Source organism: Lissotriton vulgaris, chromosome 12, assembly GCF_964263255.1.
Source record: "Lissotriton vulgaris chromosome 12, aLisVul1.2, whole genome shotgun sequence".
Taxonomy (NCBI): domain Eukaryota; kingdom Metazoa; phylum Chordata; class Amphibia; order Caudata; family Salamandridae; genus Lissotriton; species Lissotriton vulgaris.
The window spans coordinates 744641481-744651436 of NC_141700.1; positions in this window are offsets into that span (position 1 = coordinate 744641481).

Below are 9956 nucleotides of genomic sequence, written 5' to 3' on the forward strand. Positions count from 1 at the left end.
AAAATTGAACATTAAGGTGTCCATCGCGACACAATCAGTGACTCTATTCTTTTTGTTGTGTGCAGCAGGCATTTAGCTGTTCACAATTGTGTGGCCTCTTGCTGGCATTCAAATGGACATCTTCACATCCAAACACAAACCACTGAGTCATAGATTAAGGACTTTGTGCAGAGATGCACTGATTCTAGTCGAAAAGTCTGAAAGGGAAAGAGATCTAATATTAAAGGGGGCATATGAGGGGGACCCCAAAAATATTTTCAAGAGATGAAAGAATAGCAAAGTTTACCTTTTCACTAAATCTAACCGTGGAAAATTGTCTGTAGGGGAGCACTATGACAATATGAATGTATGGCAGTAAAGGAAGGAACCTCAGATTGTAGTTTTTGAAACATATTGTTTGTTTGAGAAATCTAAATCTAACACACAATCAAATACAATGTTGCCCTCTTAAATGTCCGACGTTCTTTGCAAATCGGTCCCTTAATTATCAATGCTAAAAACGGAGATTTTGACCCCAACTGATCCATCTTGCCCCTACTCTCACCTGATGACTTCACATCCTATGCTTGGGCAGGGACTTCACAGGTAATTCAGCCGACTCTTAAATGTAGGTAATTGTAATGTGTTTTATATAAAGCCACATCGTCTTGTTGGCTACTTCAAAGCACTAGAAAGAGGCAAACACACAACATAAGTAAAGAGAAAAAAATTTAACAATGGTAGGGGGGTCATTTAAATCCCTGTATTCAGTTTAGGTTGCCGCAGAGGCCCCTTCGCCGTCCAATGACAGATTGAAGTGATTGTGATTCCGCTGACACAAATCAAGGCATAGCGGACCAATAATTTATTCTTTCAGAAACAGCTTCCAAATAAGCATTGGCAAAGCCACTAGGTCTCGTCTATGCAAGAGCTATTGGCTTTGCCAATGCCTTTTTGTCATATTGTACAGCAGCGTGGCTGCCGTGCAGCATTGTTAACAGTTTTTAAAAAGTGCTATGACACGTCCATCACTGGCCGTGTCAGTAGCGTAGCGTGTTTTTTTCCTTTAGGTGAGTGGGGGTGGACAAGAAGGACAACGAGAGAGGGTTGGGAGGGAAGGGGCAAAATGAACAACTGGGGGGAAGGTGGAAGGGAACTGGCAAAGAGTTGGTTAAAAAAAAATTAGAAGCTTTTTGATGGCGGGTGAGGGAGGAAAAGCAAAATGGACAACAGGAGGGTATGTGGTAGCTTTCCAATTCACCAATCTCTCAATAACCTGGCCAGGATTCCGAGTTGCATGGATTTGGTGGGGCGTTACCATTAGCATGTAGTGGGATTTGAAGGAAAATCACTAAGGGTCCAATGTACATTTAATTATAAGTCTGTCACTCATTAAATTGGAACAATTTACTAATAAATCGCAAATAATCTGCAAATCATTTTCCTGTGTCTGGCTAAAATGTGCCTTCATAGATCAACCTGTGAGCGCTTAGAAACCAGTACATCGCGGCATTTAACGTTCCATTAAACTTGGCTATTATTAATTAAGGTGACGGCAGGAGTAGACTTGCTTATAGGCTCCGTAGAGGGGACATTAGATCCATTCTGATGCTGGCAGATGCTCTGTCTACATAGATTGGCTGCGGGAGAGCGGATAGGCTGAGCGGTGCCATTAACACCAAATAAAATTGAAACAGGCCAGCTTCTGTTATCAGGAGGACATTTAAAATAACTGACACAATTCGTAAACAGCTGTTGAATGTATAGAGCGTATTTTCCACTTTTGGGTAAACACTCTTGCTAACACACCCAAAGAGTTCAATTAATGCAAAGCATACACAAATAGAAAAGGTTGTTGAGTGGTGATGTCATATCGTGCTTGCTTGCATCTCTTTGACCCAGGGTCGGAATGACCTATAGGGCAATCAGGCAGTGTCCGATAGGCTGGTCTGTCAGGTCAGTGTATGGGCCATTTTTTTTATCAGTTTGTGTTCCTGTTTTATGGCAAGATGGGCTGGTTTTTCCGTTGATTTCCCCTTCATTGCCTCATGCAGTGACTGCAGCAAACACATCTGGACGCAGTCTCTCAGAAGCAGTTTTGGAATTAAACAAAAATTGCTCTGGGGACCTATAAATTGGGGGTCAAGGTCTGGGAGATTAAAGGGGTGGAGTCAAAATGAATAGAGGGTGAAAAGTGGTCAGTCAATTTATACATTTATTTATGACAACAAAATTACAATAAGGACATATATGACAGTACATCTATTCTAGTTTACTTAATTGGTCCCAAAAGACTGCATTTTAAAATATCCTACTGGGTTATGACGCCTGTTGCAGAGATCTTTGTATGCCCAGCAAGTCTGAGTAGATTAAAATGGCAGTAACATAACTCTGATGGGCAATGCAGTTCTTGGAGAGTTCAGTTTTTTGTCCAGTCACAGTTTTGACTCATAAAGTAGCATAGAGGGTTAATGCGACTATATTGCAACTTATATAGCGCACGTATCACCCGAAGGCATCCTGTGAGATAACCCCTACTTGTCATCCCCAAGGTGAAAGCCAAGCATCCCGCAGCGGGTGCGCCACCGTGGTGGAGATTAAGCAAGCTATTGCCCAGAGTTGCAGCGTGGGACCCCATGATTAGAATAGGCACCGAGGGGAGAATTGTCGAGTCCGTGGACATTTTGGGGTCAGGACCCTGCCGCGTCGGGAATTGAACCCTGGTCCTGGGCCAGACTCTGCATCAGGGTCTGCCTCTCTAATCAGTGAGCCACACTCCTCCACTGCTGAAAGGCACATCGTGTAACATGCATATCTCAGATTTGTATGTTATAGTGGTAGGTATTTGGCACTGAGACCTTTTTCTTACTTCAGTTTCTTGAGTTGCAATCCTTCTAACATCGCACACTGATTTATTTACAGGCATGAAGGAGCAGAATGCAAACTGTAAGTCATGGGTTTAGATACTTAATACTTTTTTTCAGTCTGTTTTTACTCTAAGATTGGAATTAAGGGTTCCTTTGGGAAGTCATAGATTATGTTTCAGTACAGACAACCAGGATCCCGGTGCTATGTTTTATATCCTGACTCTGTGCTTCTTTCAACCGTTCACTCTTAGCAACGGGACAATCAACCAGTGGGATACCCTCTTGGGTGATTAGCCATGCTTTATAAATCCTGATTGATTGATTGGTTGGTTGAACATTAAGGGCCCCATTAGGATGACGGGCGGACTTTGTCCGCCCGCCACCCTATCGGTAATCTGGACCGCCTGCCATAAGGGCGGGGGTCCCATTGGGGGAATTAGGATGTGCCCGCCACAGTGGCAGGCACATCCTGTAGTTTAAGCATTGTGGCGGGAGGTGCACTCTGCACCGCCCGCCACAATGCAAAAAATGCATTTTCACATTTGCATATGCAAAGCGGCAGGCACCGCGCGGTGCCTGCCACTTTGTATATGCAAATGAAGGGGGGTACCATATCACACGCATGCAAATATGGCTGGCGGTGTCTGATAGACACTGCCACCATATGAACCCTTTTCCGCCCCGGCCGCAAGGCGACCGGGCAGAAAAGTGGCGGGCAATATTAGGCTCCGCTGCGGTCCCCCAGCCATTGTAATGTGGCGAGGGTGAATAGGGTGGCGGATGGGCATTTTTGTCGGGCGGATCGCCACCGCCACCATGGCGGTGGCGATCCGCCCGACATCATAAAGGAGCCCATAATGTCTACAAGCATAGACGATATGTGATTCCTACACCTTAGAACCCTCTTTCTCATAGGATACATTTCTTGGACATTTATTTACTCATGTGTATGATTAGTTGTGCTTCTGTGTGAGATGTAAATGTAAATGTAGTGCATTTATATAGCGCCCCGAATCACCCCCGAAGGGGTCTCTCAGGCGCTGTGCACATACAGCTTTGGAACCCATCCTGGCTTTCCCTGTGAGGCGTCCACTCCTGGGCACCCCCAGGGTGAAGGCCAGGCATCCTTAGCGCTGCTGGGGCCGTTGTGGAGATTAAGCAAGCTATTGCCCAGAGGTGCAGAGTGGGACTCCATGATTGGAATAGGCACCGAGGCGAGAATGATCAGGTCCGAGGAAATTGAGCCCAAGACCCGCCGAGGCGGGAATTGAACCCTGGTCCCATGCTAGACCTCTGCATCAGGGTCTGGCGCTCTAACCATTGAGCCACACTTCTCAATGGTAAAGCAGTCTTGAGCCATACACTGGGATAAGTAGCCCTATAAAATAATTCATTTAAAAATAGGTGTTACTATTTCATTACTCATACACACAGATTAATCTTGCATTCTTACAGTGTGTGCACATCTCTTACATAAGGGGTGGAACAGGCAAAAAGCTGCTTCGAGTGCATAGTTTCTCTAAAGTACGTGTGAAGTGATAAGCTGTGTGCCTTTGTTTCCTTTGTAACTAGGCATTAGCATTGGCTTCAGTTCGCTCGTAGCCAAGAGAACAAATAACAAAATAAGAGCTGATGGCCTCTGAAATCAGGCCTTTGTTTTAGCTTTGATTGGAAGTAAAAATAAGAAACCCCCCATCAATGCCTGCAGGTTGCTGCTCTGAACAGAATGCAGGCACCGTGCAGGTGCTGCTGAAGTATGTACCGGTGTCCGAAAATGGCACCAAGACAAATTCAGCCTGTTTCACAGGGGATCTGGCCCCAAAACAGCTAATGGAACCTGGTTCCCAGCAGGTACCCCCTATCTTCCAGCACTGTTCATAAGCCTGCAAAAAACCCACACGTGCATCTATTCTTTGCACGCTCAAACTGGTGAGATTGGAAAATGAGGGCCATTTCTTAAAAACCTGGGGGCATATTATCAAGGGAGTTTATCTCCGCTTTTTTGGCTTTAAAAGCCAAGAAAGCGGAGATAAAATTATCTCCCTATTACCTAGCTGCCGCTAACACCAGTTAGCGACAGCTAGTAGGAGATAGCGACCATCTTGGGCCCCACTTTGCATGTCAGTGATATTTATCACTAATGATATGCAAAGTGGGCGTACCAAGATGTTAGAGACTGAAAATAGTAGCTAACATCGCTATCTCCTATTACCAACTTTTGGAGATATTCGCGCTAAGCGTGAATATCTCCAGAAGCTAACACCTGCCCTGAGCAGTTCTTAGCCATGTTATCCAATGGGAGGTGGATAACATGGTTAAGAGCATTAGCTCGCTAATGCATGAATATCGCGGACTTTTCAGCGATATTCATGCTTTGCGGCGATTTTTACCGCATTTGTGTTAAACCTTGGTAATACCAAGGTTTATTTGCGGTAGAAATCGCTGCAGCGCTGCGGTAAAGTGTTGTCGATAATTATCGCTATTGCTTGGTAATATGCCCCCCGGGTCGCTAATGGGGGCAGCTTTAATTTTGCTTCCCAGGCCTATGTTTTTGTGCCAGACTGACCCTGCTTTGACCTCACTGCTGAATATCCAGACAGCTTAATTCCCCAAGTTAAGGCAGCTAAAAAAGCACCTGTTTAGCTAGCCATTGACACTGCAGCTAGAAAACAGAGACGAGTCATTGCTGTCCTCTGGCAACAACCAACCAGCATCAAGGTCTGCCTCGGGATGCATGCCAGTGCTTCGCCAAAGGTTTCTGGGTGCTTTCTTGCACAAGTACTTGATAACCTTATAATGAGAGACACGTTCCAAAAAGTGTGCAATAGTGAGCAGGGGCAAAGGACAACCCCAGAAGGCTCTTTTGAAAAGCTGAAGGAGGCAGAATGAGATAATATTGAAAACCTCCTTTGGAAAGAATTGAAATATTTATTGAAACATCGCAGGGATTTGATAGATGCCCCTCAGTTTATCAGTACTGCGGCAACAATGTCTCTACAGCTGAGGAGGGGGGCTTTTCCTATTAGTACTGCCACTTAAAGACACATATACTTAAAACATCACTGTTTTTTTAATCGTAGCCTATGTTATCAGGACCATCACATAAACGTGTTCTTCTCTTTTTGGACACCAGTTGCACATGCAATGGAAACACTCTTATTGTCCTCACCTTGGATGGGTCAGATGCTGCCTCGGTGTCCCTGGATACTCCCTGGTGTTCCTCTGTGTTACTGTGGATCTCCAGGTCAACGCTTGTCGCTTGGGTTGTGTCGCTCATGCAACAGCTCACACCACAGTCTGGGGCTTGAAGAATAGACCACGTACAATGGTTCTTTACTGTAGGTGGATCACAGCAGCCTGAATGGTGAGTCAAAATGAGTGGGAAAGGAAGATCACAACTTTATCTTACATCTTCAGAGCCGCCACCTCCCTCCCAGGAAGGGCTGGTTCACCTCTTCAAGTGATGTGGGCTGAAATAGCAAAGGGCGGACCTCACTGCTTTTACTAGACCTAGAACCCTTTCATGCTGTCTCAGTCTGAAGATTTTTGAAGCCACAACCATACAATGGAGCATATTTACAATGAAATGGGGAAGCAGCACGGCTCTACAAAGAATTTAGCTGCGCCGTGCTGCGTAATTTCAAAAATGCAGGGATGCAAGGTATTTACAAAAATTACGGAACATCCCTCTGTTTTCCTGCATGCCGGCACAAAAAAAGCTGCCTAGCACCAGCACAGGCACCCTTGCGCCATGCTGCAAGGGTGCCTGCATTGCTGTGATGATTGTGTTTGTGCAGGAGGAGACACCTTCCTGCACAAAAAACAAGCATTAATGGTGTTTTGGTCCTTCACACAGAAAGAGCAAAAAACGAGGAGAAATACTAGTATTTCACCTTGTTGCAGCACTCTGACATCTACTTTTCAAAGGTGTCAGTTGTGGGAGCTGCCTCAGATTTATAGATCCTTGTAATTCTGTGGCAGCGTCAAAAAGCAATAGGTGTTGCGTGGGAACGCCGAGAGCAACAACCATTGTACGCCCCTTTGGCCCAGAAAACTGCGGCGAGTTTGGCCATATTTACAAGGCGGGGTTAAGCCACGCAAAGTGGCTTAGCGCCATCTTGCAAATATGAAGCAGGGCATTGCGCCACTGAAGCATCGGAAAAAGTGGGACTCTAGTTGTGCACTACCCTTGTAAATATGCCCCAATGTCTTCTGCTTCTGGGACCTCCCATACGTCTCTTCCTTCTGCATCTGTCAATTGATTCTGGAATTTCCAATGTCACCTCTATGATGTGACTCAATGGCTCCAGGACTTTCCCATGCCTACTTTGTGCCGGTACCCATGCGGGTACAGCACATGCTAATGGCTGTTTCCCCAGAATGTCTCAGTTGATCCAGGACACTCGGGTGTTTGCCATGCATGAGCGCCCCTGCAGAACCAGGACAATGTAATGCATGTCTCTCCAGAATACAACAGTGGTTCTAGCACACCAGAAATGCATCCTCTCTAGAATATATAAGTGGTTCTAGCACACCAGAAATGCATCCTCTCTAGAATATATCAGTGAGTCTAGCAGAGTCTAGCTTCAAGTTCCTCAGACCAGTGTCTACTGTGCTCCTTTCAGGGTGGGAGCTAGGGGAATTTAATTGTTGTATTTGCGTCTGTGTATTCCTGTACCTAGCGCTAGGACACCTCACTGAGGTAGCTATGCGCTTTATAAAATGTGTTAACACAACATAAGAGCCCTTGAGGAGCCTCAACGCTTCATTTGTTTCTCTGGATTATTTCAGTGGATCCGGCACATGGTACGCCCCCTTCTCTATATTATTTTAGTGGCTCCAGCACATTAGAATATCAACTTCTCTAGAAAATCCAAGTGGCTCGCGTGAGCTCTCTCTTCTGCTTCCTTGGTGTCTGCTCTGCTCAGGTGCCCCTGGGGATCTGACCTGCATTTGCTTCTCTCCACTATCTCATCATACCCCGCAACCTCCATCCCTCCTTTGGCACTAGCACTCTCTAACACCCCCCCCCCCCCTTATGTAATCCAAGAGAAGTAAGCATCATACCATGTATCCTTTGTATCCGTTGTCCGGTGCATCCAGTCCACCCTCGGGAGGCTCGGCTGGATTCCGGGCACTCTGGCAGCCTCTGCCAGGGGCTTCCTGGGTGAAGCTCTGAATGTGTGCCCCTCTGCTTATGGCCTGCGTGGGTGCCGAGGCGCCGCCTGTGACTGCACCAGCAGCCCTCCTTTGGCATCTTTTATAAGCTCCGGAGTACCTGCTGCCAGGGCTGAGTAATTGCTCCAGGTCCCCAGTAAGGGATGTTCATTACCCACTGCGATCCTTACTAACAGTAATTACACCTGCTATCAAAGAGTCGTGGCTTCAGTCGACGCCTCCGGAGGCTGCTCTCTGTGTAACATGCATTTTTTGCCCATATAACAAAAATAGCAACTTTGTTCATCAAATACCAAGTACTGAATGATTTATTCGTTATCTGATGGAATGTAGAGATTGGAAGACATAGGTTGGCTTCAGGAAGCTCCCAGATCAGGCTCCTGGGTGACAAGGATGCTGAGTAGGAACTTGTTGAAGAGATGATGTTTGAATCAGGCCAAAGTCACCGATGCTGTGGGGAGGCAAACACATTCTTAAAGGGGCCATCCTGAATGGAAGCATCAGTTCTTTCACCCTGTTCCGCATTTCTAACAATCACCAGCAATACGCGTTTTGGAATTTTGCTTTGTCTGATGACGTCTGTTTGGGCTTTGAGACACACTGTGACATCATTTTTTGGATGGCCTTTTGAAAGGATTCACAGTGGGTCTCAAATCCAAGGCAGCCCTCATCAAACAAAACAACATTCTAGAACGCCCATTGTTGGTGATTGGTAGAAATGCAGAACTGGGAAAGGAGAACTGTGTTTTTAAAGCATCAGCCCTGCCGCTTCACATCTTATTAAGGATTAGACAAGTGTATTGTCACTGGATTTGTTAGTGCAGATGGACTTCGAGCACTTTCTGTAGGTGTAATGTAAGACTGGCTGAATTAAACATTTCCAACGTGAAGTTTTGTGAAGCCTATAAACTTTGCACTTTATGAAGACTACAGCGTTTCTTCAACTTCGTCTGCAGATGAACATTAACAGAAAAGGCACTTTGAAAGAATGTTATGCCAAAGTATTTCTGTCAGATAATTTAATTTGCATATTTACAGTTTATTTTGTGAGGGTTTTTTGGGGGGAAAACTTGCGTTTGAATGATTTTTCCCCTGAGAATGCCATATCCTGGAGCTACCATAAATCAGCCCCAGTCCAGAGATTTGAAAACGATATCAGATTTGGTAGGAACGTATTTCACCAATTGTTCGCAGCAACTGCCTTCTATAGTAGTGAACATTAACACCAGGGTCGCGCCTTATCAGAGAAAAATACAAGCGCAGCTCAGACCAAACAACATGAGCTAGAATTAGGCATGGGCGGAAAATCCGTTCCGCTCGCGGATTTTGCGGATTTTCGGGAAATTCGCAATCCGCGAGATTCGCGAATCTCCCGCAAAATCCGCAAATCCGCGAGCAGCAGATTTTGCTCGCACTGCTCGCACTGTTCGCGTGAGTTCGCGCCCCGCGAATAAGTGCAAAATTGCAGAAATACGATCTTAGCAAAACTGAAAGTAACTACTTACCAGGTTCAAAAGTTCAGGCTCATCATTAGTAGCCATTTCCTGTAGTGCTTCCTGAGGGGCCCCTCCAGAGTTCAGTTGCCAGTTGAAACTATTATGTGACCCTGCTCTGAACCTCAGAATAGTTACACATATGCCACAAAGGTCCTGAATTACAGCTAAGGGAGACAAGCAGGAGCCAGGCTGGAAGTTAAAATCCATTAATCAGCCCCTAATTCATTATTGTCAGTTGGGGCAGGGCAGGTGTTGTAACTAATTTTGCAACAATGAAAGCACTTAGCAAGTGCAAAAGATCACTAATCAGGGCGCACTAAGGAAGCAGGTGCCAGCTAAAAAAATATTCTGTGACACATTAATCAGCCCCAAATTAATTCAGGTCACTTGAGGCAGGGAAGGTGTGCTTTGCTTTGCCGAAAATAATGTACACTGG